Source organism: Pristiophorus japonicus, unplaced genomic scaffold (genome assembly GCF_044704955.1).
Source record: "Pristiophorus japonicus isolate sPriJap1 unplaced genomic scaffold, sPriJap1.hap1 HAP1_SCAFFOLD_35, whole genome shotgun sequence".
Classification (NCBI taxonomy): domain Eukaryota; kingdom Metazoa; phylum Chordata; class Chondrichthyes; family Pristiophoridae; genus Pristiophorus; species Pristiophorus japonicus.
Genome location: NW_027253324.1, coordinates 8,880,598 through 8,898,211, shown reverse-complemented (window position 1 = coordinate 8,898,211; position 17,614 = coordinate 8,880,598). Strand labels below are relative to the sequence as shown.

At 49.5% G+C, this 17,614-nt stretch overlaps 1 non-coding gene across 1 annotated transcript; it reads right to left on the bottom strand.

The window, feature by feature from the left end:
• Positions 1-2,472: 2,472 nt before the first annotated feature.
• trnav-uac (transfer RNA valine (anticodon UAC)) lies at positions 2,473-2,545 on the bottom strand. Its single transcript has one exon. It is a non-coding gene; the product is annotated as a tRNA-Val (tRNA).
• Between the last annotated feature and the right edge of the window lie 15,069 nt (positions 2,546-17,614).

Sequence of the window (17,614 nt, the reverse complement as noted above, 5' to 3'; positions counted from 1 at the left end):
AGAAGGTGAGGGGTTAATTCATGATGCTTTCCCATGAAAGCAAGACAAAAGGTTAAGAAAAAAACCATACGGTGACTGTCAGGTGAGCTCTGCTTATGATACCTGGTGGGAATGGGCGGTTATTTTAAAGCACCTTGTATTGCAGAACCTTCATGGAGACGAACATCTCCAGCTCACTGTGTAGGCCTCGTGGCGCAACGGTTGCGTGTTCAAATCACGTCGTGGTCACTGTTCTTTTGGATATTGTTCTTCCAGAATTAATGTATCATTTGCTGTTTGACAATAACCAGACCCTTGCTCCAAGGTCTGTCTCACTGTTTCCCCGGTGTCAGGCAGAGATACGCCTGCTGCCCTCAATTATTTCATGTGACAGGACACAAAATTTCAAAATCAATCTGCAGGTGACCACACACAGCAGTGAGTAGTCAAGATGGCCGAGCGGTCGAAGCTGCTGTGTTCAGTTCAAAATCTATCTTGAAGACAAGGGTCCAAATCCCACTTCTGGTGTTTATTATTTTTAATCCTCAAGCAGAAACAAACACCAACTTTGTTAATATTGAACCATTAACGTCAATTATTTCATTTTCTCTAATCTTCAATTGATCAATGTTCAAAACGTTTACGCTCGGTTGCGATGCGGGGACTTTTCACGTGTTAAACGAATGTGATAACCACTACACTACTGAAACACTGCAATTGACACAATGCGAGGAACATAACCAGAGCTTTAACCTACACATCTGGCCGATACTTCAGGAGCTGGTTTTACGAGAAGAGAATGACGGTGCTATATTTAGGAAGGCTGTGAGTGTGGTAGGAATTGATCTCGTGTTTCCCAGACTTTCCACATCGGAACAGGAGCTGGCCATTTAGCAGCGAGTGTTTAGGATTAGGAATGCACGGCTTGAGACTTTCTGGCCTCAGGTAAGAAAGTGGTACTCAGGAATAAGGTGAAAGGTTGAATCTTACGCACTGACTCTCTTTAACAAACTCCAGCACCAGGTCAGACGGAAATGTTAAGCGAGCAGCTGAACTGCTGAATCCCACTTTGAAGGAGTTGGCCGTGGTGTCAAAAAAATGCGTTCCGTTTAATGATAATAATTGTTAGAATTGGAATTCAAGCTGAACACACGTGAAGAGGAGTCAGTGACCTGAACACAGCACCTTCGACCGCCCGGCCATCCTGACTATTCAGCGCTGTGTGTGGCCACCTGCAGGTTGATTTTGAACTTTTGTGTCCTGTCACATGAAATAAATGAGGGCAGGTGGAGTATCTCTGCCTGACACCGGGGAAACAGTGAGACAGACTTGGAGCAAGGGTCTGGTTGTTGCCAAACAGCAAAGGAAACATTAATTCTGGAAGAACAATATCCAAAAGAGCAATACCCCAACATGATTTGAACACACAACCTTTTGATCTGGAGTCAGACACACTACCGTTGCACCACGCGGCCTACACAGTTAGCTGGAGATGTTCATCTATATGAAGGTTCTGCAATACAAGTGGCTTTAAAATCCCCGCCCATTCCCACCAGGTATCAAAAGCAGCATTCAGCTGACAGTCACCGAATGGTTTGTACGAAAACTTTTCTCTTGCTTTCACGGGAAACCATCATTAATTAACCCCTCATCTTCTTTACACAATCAAACAAATGCTAACTCAGGGACACTCCATACTTCAATCATTTGACCTGTGCTTTGGGGAGCGGGCAGGGAAGTGGACCTGAGTCCATTATCAGATCAGCCATGATTGTATTAAATGGTGGAGCTGGCTCGAGGGGCCGTATGGCCCACTCCTGCTCCTATTTCACATGATCTTATGTTCTTATGCATGTTAACCCATTTTACGCACTGTATTTTAGCTTTCTGGTTGAAAGTGTTCATTGCCGATGACACCACGAATCTGGGGCAACTTTTATCAAATTTATCAGCACCGATTATGCCCACCGTGCACACAGAATACAATCAGTAGTGAAGATAAAATCCCACCGTGGGTATTTTCAGATTCAACGCAGTAGCATTTCAAATAAAGTGAAAGAATTTTACACTGAAAAGATTTGCAAGTGTTACTTGTATTTGTGTCTTTAATTAAACTTTGTGGCGTCTGACTCCCGTTCATGCCACTGCTGAATAAGAAAGGAGTGTTTGACATTGACCAGACTGCACTGCCCCTGATATTTGTCAGCTCATCCTTTATATTCAGTGGTTTCTCGCCCTTTGATGGGCTGCAGTGTAGCGGATATCACGTTGGTCTCACACGCAAAAGGTCCCCGGTGGATCCGTTTTCTCTCACTCAAAGTTATCTATTTATTGGTGAAATAAAGAGCAATTAATGAATAAGGGAGCCCTATTGCCAGGAGAATAAATAGCAAATAAAAACAGCAAATGCTGGAAATCTCAGCAGGTCAGGCAGCATTTGCAGGGAGACAACACTCGCCTCTGATTGTTCATCCACAGCAAGTTTAAACATAATGTTTCTGCCTGGGATTGAACCAGGGACCTTTCGCGTGTAAAGCAAACGTGATAACCACTACACTACAGAAACCTCTTGTACAACAGCCCCCACAGCGAGGAGCTGACCAGTGAGCTCCCTCTGTGATGATCGGGAATGTGTTGGCTCTCCTGAAACAACTTCTGTCCCACACTGAAAGTTCTCAATTCTTCTCCTCCGCTGCCCTTTACAGAAATGTCACGGATCACCCAGCCACCGTGTTCATTTCCAGATCCTCACAGTGGGGCCACATCGGCTCCTACCGTCTCCCCGCGATCAGCGAACTCACCCAGTTTACAAAATTAAACCCCAAACATGTGCCCGGCAAAGTGCAGGAGAAGCCAGATATTCTGTAATCTCGGTCTATCACAGAAAGCATTGGTATTCATGGTGATTACAGCAATTATTAATCGTCTCACAGACCTCAATTATTTTTCTGCGATGAATTGATCGAGGATTGAAACCAGGTTCGTGCGCCGGGTCTTAACCCCTCAACCACAAGGGAACAGTTACGATTCATGTCGAGCCAGGTTAGTGCACCGGATCTTAACCTCTCGACCACCAGCGAACAGTTACGATGCATGTCGATATATTTATATATATTTATATATGAACCTGAATGTCAATGGCTACCTACCTTGCCCACGTGGCGCCCACGGTAGTGCTTCTAACTTTGAGTGAGAGAAACGGTTCCACAGTGACACCTGTCATGTGTTCGACATGGTTACTGCTTGTACTATTACAAGGTGTGCCACCAGAGGGCACTGCAGTGGGAGACTTGTAGCTTACCTGCACAGGTATGCCTGGCCCAGTATAAAAGGCAGGCCACCAATAAAGGTTAACAATAAAGGACTCAGGTCACTACAGTTAAAGAACGACACATTGTGTCGTGGAGTCATTATCAGAGCATTTGAAGGTATAACAAGGGAGCCCAAAGCCTCAGAAACTGGAAATTCTAACAGAGCGTCGAAGTCATGCTGTTGATGCCTGGGACAACACATTGCTCAAAGTTGTCCACACGTGAAGGCAGAGTGTTTCTTCGACAGAAAGACTGGGCATCTTACGAAGGCATGCCGACTGAAGGGTGAACGTGTTGTTAAAGCTATGAGTCTAGCGTTCAAAGCTCTGAGTCGAAATCCCAAGAGACTACACAGTATGGAAGACCAACAACAGGACGAGGAGATGTTAGAGTTACACATCATCAGGAGCACGAGTTTAACGGACATTGATTCGGAAAGCATCAAAATCCACATAGATGTTGCTGGATTCAAGATACCAATGGAAATTGACACGGGTGCATCCGTGATTGGAATACCTGAGTCACTGTCCCGCGACAAATTGCGTGATTTCCAACTGGAGGAACCCAAGATAGAGCTGCGAGGGTACTCGGAAGAGTAAATTCCTGTGGTTGGTCATATCACTGTACCGATCGGTGAAATATAAAGATTAATTTCAGAACTTGCCTCGAATAGTAGTGAAAAGAGATAAGTCTGCCTTACAAGGAAGAAATTGATTAAGCTCACTAAAGCTGGATTGTAGTCAGATTTTCTGTGTGGAAGCGAAATTTTCATCAACGGATGAGGTTATCAAGAAGTAACCAAAGGTGTTCTGCGAAACGGACAGTCCGATCCAAGGCTTCAAGGCGAGTGTCAGGGTACAGAAGGACGCTAGATTGGTTTACTACAAGCCCCGTTCCGTACCATATGCACTCAAGGAGAAAGTTCAGCATGAACTCAAAAAACTAGAAGGTGTTAACCGTTGCACTGCGGAAACATCTCCACTTTCAGCTCCAGATTAACAATATTAAACCCAATGAGATCGAGAGAAAAGTTGCTCACATGCTCAGGGCAAAATAAATAATTGTCGTTCTACAAAAGAATGAACCAGGTCAGACGGAAATGTTAAGCGAGCAGCTGGACTGCTGAATCGCACTTTTAAGGAGTTGGTGGTGACAAAGCAAATGGGTTCTGCCTAATGATTCATTATAAGAAATGTCTGCAATAGGATTCTAACACTATCTATAGTGACCTGAGCACATCACCTTAGACCACTCGGCCATCAGAGCTGTGTGTAGCCACCTGCAGGTTGATTTTGAACTTTTGTGTCCTGTCACATGAAATAAATCAGGGCCGCAAGCGGATCTCTGCCTGACACCGGGGAAAGAGTGAGACAGACCTTGGAGCAAGGGTCTGGTTATTGTCAAACAGCAAATGAAATATTAATTCTGGAAGAATAACATTGAAACGAAATGTGATCCTGACACACAGAAAGAAGTGTTAAGGCAGAAGATTAAATGCTGCATCCCTTCCTGCAAAAAATTCCTTTCACAAACATTTCTCTGAACAAAACGGCACAAAACAAAAATGTTCCTTTCAAAGTCATTAAACTCCTAAATTTCCAGGCCCCGCGACTCTCCTGAATCAGATGCCTCAAGTTTTGCCGACTCCATCCATATCCCTTTGCTCCAATGTCTGTCTCCCTGTTTCCCCGGTGTCAGGCAGAGATCCGCCTGCTGCCCTCATTTATTTCACTCTCTGTGAATCTCTCTAAGATTCCAACAGCAGCCATGGTTGTGTGAAGGTTTGTATTCTGTTAATCGTCACAATTGTTGTGAAAAGTAGAATACCAGGAGGCTGAATACTGTGAGCTAAACTTAGTGTGATCTTCGTCTTCTTTATTACAACTCCAGAGTGCCTGAACAAAATGGCAGCCAACCTTTTATACTGGCCCTGCACGTGTGGGCAGGTGACCATTAGGACTCCAACAGTCACGCCCTCTGGTGGCAAGTATGACATAGTTACATGCTTCACATAATTGTTATCGTTAAGAAGTTATAATTCCAATGAATGCCTGAATCATCAGAAAGGAGCCTGGTTTGTAGGACAAGGCTACATAACAGGAAGGAGCGTAGTTAGATGACAAGGGAAGTGATACTCTTATGATAAGTTTGGAGAATAAAAAGAGTAAATACTGGAAACACTGAGCAGGCCAGGCAGCATCGGTGGAGAGAGAAACAGAGTTAACGTTTCAGGTTAATGACCTTCCATCAGAAGTTGGGCAGTTGTGTTAGGTAATACTATTAAAAGTTTCAATTGTCACGAAGCAGGGGTAAGGAAAAGATATAAAATGTGGCATTTGGAACAGATAGTTTAGAATCCGATTAATGTTTGATCAATTTCGACACCGAGCTGGGAACTGTTACGTGTTTGAGTTCTTCGGCTAACATTCGCAAGGTTTGGGTGTAAGTACTATTAAGTGTATGTTTAATTATTGTCTGCTTAATAACTCTGACATTTAATGTTACGGACCGTATTCCTGCACTGCGTGTGTTCCAGCTCTGCTTGGAGCACCGATCCCTTCAATCCGTCGTTTACAGGGACAGTTGGATTCTCCGTTCCTTTGTTTGGTGAAATTTAAAAGATTGAAAGCGGCGCACATCAACCTGGTCACCTACTCACTAACCGCTAGACGCTGCTCCCGTGAGATGGAAGCACAGTTACTGTTGCAAGCTTGAACGCAGGTAGAAGCAGAACTCATTCATAGAAAGTCCAAGTCCCTGAGGCACCTGATTTTTTTGCACCAAACTCCCTCGCAAAGAGTTGCGGTTCGTGTGGGGTGATTTGGGCACATCTTTCCCCACACGACAACATTTCAAACATAACTCAACGGATGCAAAGCGCTTTGGGGCGTCATGAGTTCCTGAAAGGTATTGCAGAAATGCAAGTCCTTCTTTGCAAAAGTTTGATGCAATTTCAAAATTCTTGGGTAAACTGAGGATTCGTCCGGGATTTGAACGCGGGACCTCTCGCAAATTTCAAGCAATAACCCCGAAGCGAGAATCATACCCCTAGACCAACGAGCCAACTGCTCGATAAACGTGGAGATAAGGTGTAACCATTATTGAAACATTTTTAGTGTGTTGCTATTCTTGATCGGAGGAGCACATGAGATGGAATCAGTGACTTTGCTTTTTCGACCTGTCTTCTGAAGCACCGCACGGTCCAACTCCGACAGTCAATGAGCTGTTGGGACGTTAGTGTATCCAGGCTGTGGGTTGTCACCCCGAGCGCAGCAGAGGGGTTTCTGCATTCGTTCTGGTTGGGGACAGTATCTTTCCCCTTCTCTCTTCCTCTTGTCTTTCACCCAGTGCTTTGATTTCTCTATTTATTCCCCTGTCTCAGTTTCTAGTGTTTAAAAGGGAACAGAAGATGAAATGGGTGTCACTGTGGAACAATTTATCTCACTCAAAGTTAGACACACTACCGTGGGCAGCACGAGGTCTAGGTAGGTAGCCGTTGAAATTCAGGTTCACATATAACTTTGTATAAATGTATCGACATGTATTGTAACTGTTCCCTGGTTGTCGAGCGGTTAAGATTCGGCAGACTAACCTGGTTTCAATCCTCAATCAATTCATCGCATAAAAATAATTGAGGTCTGTGAGACGATTAATAATTGCTGTAACCACCATGAATACCAATACTTTCTGTGATAGACCGAGTTTACAGACTATCTGGCTTCTCCTGCCCTTTGCCGGGCACGTATTCCAGGTTTAATTTTTAAACTGGGTGAGTTCGCTGATCGCGGTTTGAAAGGTAGGAGCCTCTGTGGCCCCACTGTGAGGATGTGGAAGTGAACACGGTGGCTGGGTGATCCCTGACATTTCTGTAAAGGGCAGCGGAGGAGAAGGATTGAGAACTTTCAGTGTGGGACAGAAGTTGTTCAAGGTGAGCCGACACAGAATGCCGATCAGCACAGAGGAAGCTCACTGGTCACCTCCCCTCTGTTGCGGTTATTGTACCAGAGGTTTCTGTAGTGTAGTGGTTCTCACGTTTGCTTTATACGGGAAAAGTCCCTGGTTTAATCCCGTGTTTAGTCTCCTGGCAAATGCTGCCTGACCTGCTGAGATTTCCAGCATTTGCTATTTATTCTCCTGGTAAAAGGGCTCCCTTATTCCTTAATTGCTCTTTATTTCACTTCAATAAATAGATAACTTTGATTGAGAGAAAACGGATCCACCGGGGACCTTTTGCGTGTGAGGCCAACGTGATATCCGCTGCACTGCAGCCCATCAAAGGGTGAGAAAGCACTGAATATCAAGGATGAGCTGGTCAACGTCAAACCCTCCTTTCTTATTCAGCAGTGGCATGAACGGGAGTCAGACGCCACAAAGTTTAATTAAAGACACAAATACAAGTAACACTTGCAAATCTTTTCACTGTAAAATTTTTCACTTTATTTGAAATCCGACAGCATTGAATCTGAAAATACGCACGGTGGGATTTTATCTTCACGAATGATTTTATTTTGTGTGCACGATAGGAAAAACCCGTGCTGCTAAATTTGATAAAAGTTGCCCCAGATCCCTGAAGACGTTGAACCAGAAAGCTAAAATACAGTGAGTAAAATGGGATATGGCTTTCGAGTTAAGATGTAAAGCACAGGCCAAATGATTGAAGTATGGAAAGTCCCTGAGTTAGCATTTGTTTGATTGTGCAAAAGAAGGTGATGGGTTAAATAATGATGGTTTCCCGTGAAAGCAAGAGAAAAGTTTTCGAGCAAACCATTCGGTGACTGTCCGGTGAGCGCTGTTTGTGATACCTGGTGGGAATGGGCGGGGATTTTAAAGCCCCTTGTATTGCAGAACCTTTATATAGACGAACATCTCGAGCTCACTGTGTTGGTCTCATGGTGCAACGGTAGTGTGTTTGATTCCAAATTAGAAGGTTGCGTGTTCAAATCACGTTCGGGTCAGTGTTTTTTTTGATATTTTTCTTCCAGAATTAATATTTCATTTGCTGTTTGACAATAACCAGACCTTTGCTGTAATGTCTGTCTCACTGTTTCCCCGGTGTCAGGCAGAGATACGCCTGCTGCCCTTATTTATTTCATGTGACATGACACAAAAGTTCAAAATCAACCTGCAGGTGGCCACACAAAACACTGCATAGTCAGGATGGACGAGCGGTCTAAGGTGCTGTGTTCAAATTGCAGTTTTCTCTGAAGGTGAGGGTTCGAATCCCACTTGTGACTTTTCTGATCTTGAAGCGGAACCCATTTATTTTGTCATCACCAACTCCTTAAAAGTGCAATTCAGCAGTCCACATGCTCGCTTAACATTTCCGTCTGACCTCGTGCTGAAGTTTGTTCATTCTTTTGTGGACCATCAATCAGATATTTTGCCCTGAGCATGTGAGGAACTTTTATCCCGATCTCATTGGTTTTAATTTTGGTAATCTGGTGCTGAAAGTGGAGATATTACCGCAGTAGAACGGTTAACACGTTCGCCTCACACGCGAAAGCACCTCGGACAGAAATATTTTCTGGCGCTTTCTCATGCATGTTCAGAGGAGAGTTTGTTCTCCTGTGAAAGGTCAGGAAATCAGAAGAACGTAAGAGTTAGGAACAGGAGTCAGCCATTCGGCCCATTTTCAAGTTTTCGAGATCTTTCCGCCCGGTTTCGGACCGGGGACGTTTCGTGTGTGAGGCGAATGTGATAACTACTATACTTCGGAAACACTATGATAGAATCTATCTCAGGATAAAACCACAGCTCTAACCCACACAGCTAGCCGAGAATTCAGGAACTTGTTTCAAGAGAATAGAATAAGGGTGCTATATTTAAGAAGGCTATAAGTGTGGCCTTCGACAGCGTGGACCATTTTCCACGCCTGGGGAACCTACTATCAGCAAGGGCAGATATCGAAGACGAGGTCCAACACCGCCTCCAGTGTACCAGCACAGCCTTCGATCACCTGAGGAGGAGAGTGTTTGAAGACCAGGACCTCAAATCTGGCACCAAGCTTATGGTGTGCAATGCGGTGGTGATAACTGCCCCGCGGTATAGATCCGAGACATGGACGATATACAGCAGACATCTCAAATCACTGGAGAAATACCACCAGAGCTGTCTACGCAAGATCCTGCAAATCCCCTGGGACGACAGACGCACCAACATCAGTGTTCTCGATCAGGCCAACATCCCCAGCATTGAAGCACTGACCACACTCGACCAGCTCCGTTGGGCGGGCCACATTGTCCACATGCCCAACACGAGACTCTCGAAGCCAACGCTCTACTCAGAACTCCGACACGGTAAGCGAGCCCCATGTGGGCAGAGGAAACGTTTCGGGCACACCCTCAAAGCCTCCCTGATAAAATGCAACATCCCCACCGGCACCTGGGAGTCCTTGTTCCTCGGGTTGAGTTGCCTGTGCTGCATGATCCGTGCCGGATCGATCATCCTCTGCCACGTGGTATGTCACTGGAGGTACCCCACCGTTGTGCAGCCTTTGCACACGTAGTGCTTGAATCGATATTGATGGGCCCGATGATTATCCCCGCAGCACCAACACGTTGCGAATAGAGTCACATCGATCCCCGATGGCGGACCATGAGTCATCACAGGTCTTGCAGCCAGAGACGTATAGTCCCTGCCATATGCAGTTCGGCCTGCTAGCGACATCATTATATGCACAGTACTTGCCGATGAGAATCGATGTTCAGAAGATATCTGTTTGGTGTTATCGTCCGTGGCCATGCATGCCTGGGCGATCGCGATGGCCCTGCTCTGGTCTCGGGTTTCAGCAGCCAGCAGCTTTCGAAGAATGACCTCGTGGCTGATGCCCAGCACGTAAAAGTCCCACAGTATTTGCCCCAACGCAGCTCAAAATAGCAAAGTCCCGCGAGGTGTCTCAGGTCGGTGACATAATCCGCCAGGTCCTGGTCCCCGGAGCGATGGTGCGTGTAAAAACGATATCTGGCCATGAGGATATTCTCCTTCGGCTTTAGGTAGCCCCAAACCAGTGTGCACAACGCTGAATATTCCTTCTCCTTTGGTTTTGTCGGTGTGAGCAGATTTTTGATGAGGCTCTATATTTTAGGCCCACAGATGGTGAGGAGAACCGCCCTGTGCTCAGCCATGTTAGTGTCTCCTTCCAGCTCGTTGGCCACAAAGTACAGGTCAAGCTGCTCGACGAAGGCTTCCCAATCATCATCCTCTTTGGATCTCTCTAATATTCCAACAGCAGCCATGGTTGCGTGAAAATTCGAATTCTGTTACTCGTCGCCAATTGTTGTGCATAGAAGAACTCACCGAGGTTGAGTACTGCGAGCTAAACTTAGTGTGACTTTAGTCTACTTGATTACAACTGCAGTGTGCCTGAACTATATGGCAGCCAACCTTTTATACTGGCCCTGTTCATGTGGGCAGGTGACCATTCGGACTCCAACAGTCGCGCACTCTGGTGGCAAGTATTACATCGTTACATACTTCACATTAATGTTATAATTAAGAAGTTATAATTCCAATGAATGCCTGAATCATCCGAAAGGAGCCTGGTTTGTAGGACAAGGCTGCATATCAGGAAGGAGTGTAGTTAGATGACAAGGGAAGTGATATTCTGATTATAAGTTTGGAGAATAAAAAGAGTAAATGCTGGAAACACTGAGCAGGTCAGGCAGCATCTGTGGAGAGAGAAAAAGAGTTAACGTTTCAGGTTAATGACCTTCCACCAGAAGTTGGGCACTTGTGTTCGGTAATACTGTTAAAAGTTTAAATTGTCACGTAGCAGGGGTAAGGAAAATATATAAAATGTGCCATTTGGAACAGATAGTTTAGAATCCGATTAATGTTTGATCAATTTGTACACCGAGCTGGGAACTGTAACGTGTTTGAGTTCTTCGGCTAACATTCGCATGGTTTACTGTAAGTACTGTTAAGTGTATGTTTAATTATTGTCTGCTTAATAACTTTGACATTTAATGTTGCGGACCCTATTCCTGCACTGTGCGTGTTCCAGCTCTGTTTGGAGCAGCGATCCCTTCAATCCGTCGCTTACAGGGACAGTTGGATTCACCGTTTCTTTGTTTGGTGAAATTTAAAAGATTGAAAGCGGAACACATCAACCTGGTCACCTACTCACTAACCGCTGCACACTGCTCCCGTGAGATGGAAGCCAAGTTACTGTTTCAATCTTGAACGCAGTTACAAGCAAAACTCATTCACAGAAAGTCCAAGTCCCTGAGGCACCTGATTATTTGCACCGAACTCCTTCGCAAAGAGTTACGGTTCGTGTGGGGTGATTTGGGCACATCTTTTCCCAAAATACAACACTTCAACACTTCAAACAAAACTCAACGGCTATAAAGCGCTTTGGGGCGTCATGAGTTCCTGAAAAGTGTTGAAGAAATGCAAGACCTTCTTTGCAAAATTTCGATGCAATTTCAAAATACTGGGTAAATTGAGGGCTCGTCCAGGATTTGAACGCGGGACCTCCCGCAAATTTCAAGTATCAACCCCGAAATAAAAATCATACCCTTTAACCAACGAGCCAACTGTTTAACAAATCTGAAGAAAAGGTGTAATCATTATTGGAGCATTTTTAGTGTGTTGCTCTTCTTGATTGGAGGAGCACATGAGACGGAATCAGTGACTTTGCTTTTTCGAGCTGTCCTCTGAAGCACCGCACAGTCCCACTCCGACAGTCAATGAGCTGTTGGGACGTTAGTGTATCCAGGCTGTGGGTTGTCACCCCGAGCGCAGCAGAGGGGTTTCTGCATTCGTTCTGGGTGGGGACAGTATTTTACCCCTTCTCTCTTCCTCTTGTCTATAACCCTGTGCTTTGGTTTCTCTCTTTATTCCCCTGTCTCAGTTTCTAGTGTTTAAAAGTGAACAAAAGATGATATGGGTGTCACTGTGGAACAATTTCTCTCACTCAAAGTTAGACACACTACCGTTGCACTACGAGGTCTAGGTAGGTAGCCGTTGATATTCAGGTTCATATCTAAATATATATATAAGTATATCGACATGTATCGTAACTGTTCCCTGGTGGTCGAGGGGTTAAGATCTGGCGCACTAACCTGGTTTCAATCCTCGATCAATTCATCGCATAAAAATAATTGAGGTCTGTGAGACGATTAATAATTGCTGTAATCACCATAAATACCAATACTGAAAAGATGTTCAAGTGTTGCTTGTATTTGTATCTTTAATTAAACTTTGTTAAGTCTGATTCCCGTTCAAGTGCCCCCTATAAAAGGGGAGGGGGACTCTAAAAGCACCGGCAATTAAATCAAATTAACTTAAAAACATAAAATCAAATTAAAATTTGGTTGCCGGGCATGACGATGCACTCCAGTCCATCCGGTGCCCACCTCTCGCGGAAGGCCTCGAGCCTACTGGTGGACACCGCATGCTCCATCTCCAAGGACACCCTGGCGAGGATGTACGCGCGGAAGAGAGGCAGGCAGTCAGGTTGAACGATCCCCTCAACCCCCTGCTGCCTGGACCGGCTGATGGCACCCTTGGCCATGCCCACGATCAGTCCTACGAGGAGGCCCTCGAACCTACCCGCTCCCCTCCGCACAGGGTGCCCAAAGATCAGGAGTGTGGGACTGAAGTGCAGACAGAATTTCAGGAGCAGCCCCTTTAAATAATGAAACAGGGGCTGCAACCTCGTGCATTCCATAAAAACATGGAACACGGACTCTTCGAGACCGCAGAAATTGCTTAAAAACTTATTGCACGGCACTGCTCCGTGCACCACCCTCCAGACCAAATCCCCGATAAATACTGAGAGGACTCCCATGTAGAGTGCCCTTCATCGGGGACCCCCGCCTCCTCCGTTCGGCAAGATGGTACGCCATGGCGTGTCCGGACGGCAGGCGATGATGGCAAAGTTGAGAGTGTGCAGGAGCCGCCCGTACAGGAAACCCCTCCGCGCGGAACTGAAAGGCATGGAGGGGATTACCCCGAGGCGACTCAAGTTGTGAGGCGCCGGCCCCCGGGGGAGGTTCCGGGGTTTGGCACCGATGAGGAATTCCATCCGGATGGGGGTCAGTTCGGACGGGATCCCCCCACATGCTTGAGCCTCCTCGATGCACCAAACAGAGTCGGGGACCAGAGCTTTTTTTAGCGACTCAATGGCATCGGCCGCGTGGCGGACTTTGGCAGAATTCAGACGCCGCGCCAGCGGGTCTGGCGCCATCCAGCCCGCTCCTCTGCCATCGAGAAAGTCCCTGACCCTGGTCACCTCACCAGGCACAGCACTCTCATCCGACCGCCACCTAAAAACTTGGTCGTGGAGGTATGGATTCCCGAGCAGCGGCTCCTGCAGGACGGACACCAATCCAGCCGGTGGAGAGCTGCGCTTGGTGGAGACTTTGTTCCAGACCCTGATGAGTTCCTTGTAAAAGACATGCAGCTCCCGGAGGGCGGTCCTGACGCCCCCCACACTCACAAACAGGAGCTGCGTGTCGTAATTGAGGCCATGCTGCTGGCGGAAGAAATACATCGCCAGAGCACGCCACCTTGGAGGGGGCTCGACGTAAACGTATCTCTGTAGGGTGTGAGAACGGAAAGTCGCGAGCTGGGTGCTGACGCACACCAACGACTGACCGCACTCCCCAAGCGGGAGTCTCAAGACCGCCGCAGAGAACCAGTGCTTCCTGTTGTTCCAGAAGAAGTCCACCAGCTTCTTCTGCATCTTGGCGACAAACGCAGATGGAGGGGTCAAAGTGACGAGCCGTTACCGCAACATGGCGGCCACCAGCAAGTTTATGACTAGCGCTCGACCCCTGTCGGACAGCACTCGGAGCAGTCCTGTCCAGCGCCCTAGGCGAGCGGCGACCTTGGCCTCCAGCTCCTGCCAGTTCGCCGGCCAGGCTTCCTCGTCGGGGCTAAGGTAGACTCCCAGAAAAAGGAGATGGGTCGTACTACAGGCAAAAGGCCTGAGCTCCTCCGGCAGGGAGTCCACCCGCCACTGACCCACCAGGAGTCCAGAACATTTTTCCCAGTTGATTGTGGTGGAGGATGCGGCCGAGTAAATCTCCTGGCTCTCACGCATCCTCCGCAGGTGAGCGGGATCCTCTCCTGCGAGGAGCACGTCATCGGCATAAGCCGAGAGGACGAACTCCACGCCCGGCCCTTGCAGAGCCAGTCCCGTCAACCTCGTCTGCAGGAGGCGCAGGAAAGGCTTCGCGCAGACGGCGTATAACTGGCCGGACATGGGGCATCCCTGGCGCACCCCTCTCCCAAAGGGAAGGGGCGCTATCAAGGACTCGTTAACCTTAATCAGACACTCCGTGGCGGCGGACAAAAGTCGGATCCAGGCGAAGAAATGCGTCCCGAACCCGAAAGCGCGCAGAGTTCCGAGCAGATAGTCGTGATCCCCCCTGTCGAACGCCTTCTCTTGGTCGACGGATAGGAAGGCGACCGACAGACCAGCCTCCTGGGAATAATGGATGAGGTCCTGGACCAGATGGATTTTATCGTGGATTGTCCGGCCCGGGACCGTGTAGGACTGGTCGGGGTGGATAATGTGGTCCAGCACGGCACCAAGGCGAGCAGACATCGCCATGGCGAAGATCTTGAAGTCCGTGCTGAGGAGGGAGACCGGGTGGCAGTTCTTAAGGAGGCGGAGATCACCCTTCTTATGCAGCAGGACGATGACTGCCCTGCGCCAAGAGAGGGGCATCTCGCAGTTCGCCAGACTTTCCCCAGGACCCGCGCGTAGTCGCCCCCCAGCACGTCCCAGAATGCCCTGTGGAACTCCATGGTCAGCCCGACCAGACCCGGGGATTTTCCCCTCGAGAGCCGGTCGAGGGCACCGGTCAGCTCTGCCAGGCTTAGCGGAGCTTCTAGATTTTCGGCGCCCACCGGGCTGACCTTCGGCAGGTCCTCCCACAAAACTCTACCTGCTTCCTCGCTGCACGGCTCCGGAGAGAACAGGGCCCCGTAATATTCACGAGCCCTGTTGTTGACGCCCTCCGGATCCGAGACGAGAGTGCCGTCGTCGGCCAGCAGCGTCAAGAGCTGTTTACAGACACTGTCTTTTTTCCAGTGAGCAGAATAAGGGGTAGCCATGGTCCAGACCGGCAGGAACCGGATCCGCGATCTCACGAACGCGCCTCGGGACCCGACGAGCTGCAGGTCCTTCAGCGCGGCCTTCTTCGCTTCGTACACCGTCCGTAAGGGCCGGGTCCCCAACGATTTGACCGAGACGTGACTCTAGGTCGACCACCTCTTTTTCTAGGCGCCCTACCCTGGCCGCCCGCCTCTTGGTCGACCTCCTCGCGTACTCTTGACAGAAGACGTGGACGTGAGCCTTGCCCACGTCCCACCATAGCCTCAAGAAGGATAAGCTCCCCTGCTTGCTTCTCCAACCGGCCCAGAAACGACGGAACGAGTCCTGGAACCGCACGTCGTCCAGCAGCTGGTTGTTAAAATGCCGTACTCGCGCGGAGCGAAGCGATCTCTGCCCACACCAGGTGGTGGTCCGAACACGCCGGGACGCAGGAAACGTACGCCCGAGACACGTAAAGGCGGTCGACTCTGGACCATCCTACTCCAGGCCTCACCCAAGTCAGGGCGCTGGAGTCGGGATGGAGATTTCGCCAGACGTCCACCAATCGAAGGAGCCGACCAGGTCCCTCAACTTCACCATCGCCGTCATGCACTGCGGGGCACCGGAGCGGTCCCTCGCCTCGAGGGTGCAGTTAAAATCCCCCCCGAGGAAAATGCAGTCGCCGACGTCGACGGAGCCAAGAAGAGCGGACACCTCTTCGAAGTAGCGCGTTTGCTGCGGGCCCGGCTGAGGGGCGTACACTTTCACGAGATGGAGCGGCACGTCCCCCAGGCGAACCGTTACGTGCAGCATGCGGCCTGGCACGGGCTCTTCGATCCCCAAGATCTCCGGCTGAAAATGTGGGGCCAGCAAGATGGCCACCCCACTAGAAATGGTGGTGAGGTGGCTCAGGCGGACCTCTCCTTGCCCTTCCAAGAGCCACATGGCTTTGTCTCCCGGAACGGTGTGGGTTTCTTGCAGGAAGCACACCGCATATTTCCTCTCCCGCAGGAGCGAAAAATTGTTAAATCTACGGCGTGCCTCTCTGCTGCCGTTGATGTTGAGGCTGGCTATCGTTATCTTCATGAATAGAGCATAGTGCAACCTCTACCTAACCTATTGTGTTGGGGGGAGTGGAGTCGTTTGTTGACCTCCACTCCTTCAGCAGCCCAGCGAGGAGCTTTTTGAGTCGGCACAGCTCAAGGCCTTGCGCCTTTGATAAGGGCCCGCCCGCGGCCATGGTTTTAGCGTCAGCGCGGACGGAAGTGACGAGCAACACCGGCTCAGACCATCTTTCCAGGGCCTGACGGGCTTGGTCGCGGCGACCCCGGCACTGGACCAAAAAGTCACGGAGTTCCTTTGCAGGAATGATGAGGGTCTCAGCGGCGGACGCGAGCAGATGCACTGCCTCACTGGCGATGGACTCGAGATCTTCTCACGCGTCCTCCACCGAGTCCCCGTCCCACCGGCCGGAGGTTGCCACTAGCAGCCAGCCCGTCGACCGCACGAGTTATGGCAAACGGCCCGGCCGCTCCATCCGGCGCTGGCTCTGCCCCGATCCACCCCCAGGATCGTCGGCAGAGGAATCCCCACTGGGCTCTTTTAAAATTGGTGCTGGGTCGGGAAGCGACAGCGGAAGGGGTTCCTCTTCCGCCCCAGGAGCCGGGGAACACGGAGAGACCTGGTTTAGGAAATTCTCCAGGTCCACCAAGTCCCTCAGCTCCAAAGTAGGGGGCGAGGGTTGTTGTTCTTCCCCTCCCCGCCGCCACCCACCGGCCCAGCGTGTGGATGTATATTAGAATTGACTGCAGTGTCAATTTCTGCCGAGTCGAGCAAGTCCCAGGGGAAGTTGGGTATTGGCTGGGCGGCCTCACGTTCGGCATTTTCGGCGCCGCCCGCCTCAGTCCCCGGGACGCTCGACCCGGCGGCTACGCATTCTTCCGCTGGCCCCACGTCCCCCACGACAGGCAGATCTTCCACGCCATTCCCGGGATGCAGCGGCTGGGCAGCCTCGACTGCCTCCCCCTCCTCGGGGACAGATTCCTCTCGCCTACAGTGCAGCTTGGGGGCGCTGGTGGGGGACGCGGGACATGCGGCGGGCACCGCCTCCTCCTTGGAGGGATGCTGTTCGCCCTCCGCCTCATTGGGGCGGTGCCTCCTTTTGTTCCTGGGGGTGCGCGGAGGCAGGGAGACCTCCATGTCTGCCGGGCCTCCCGCTCCGCCCTCCCCTTTTCCTTATCTTGCCCTCGCCCTGGCCCCTCTGCGGTATTGGTCA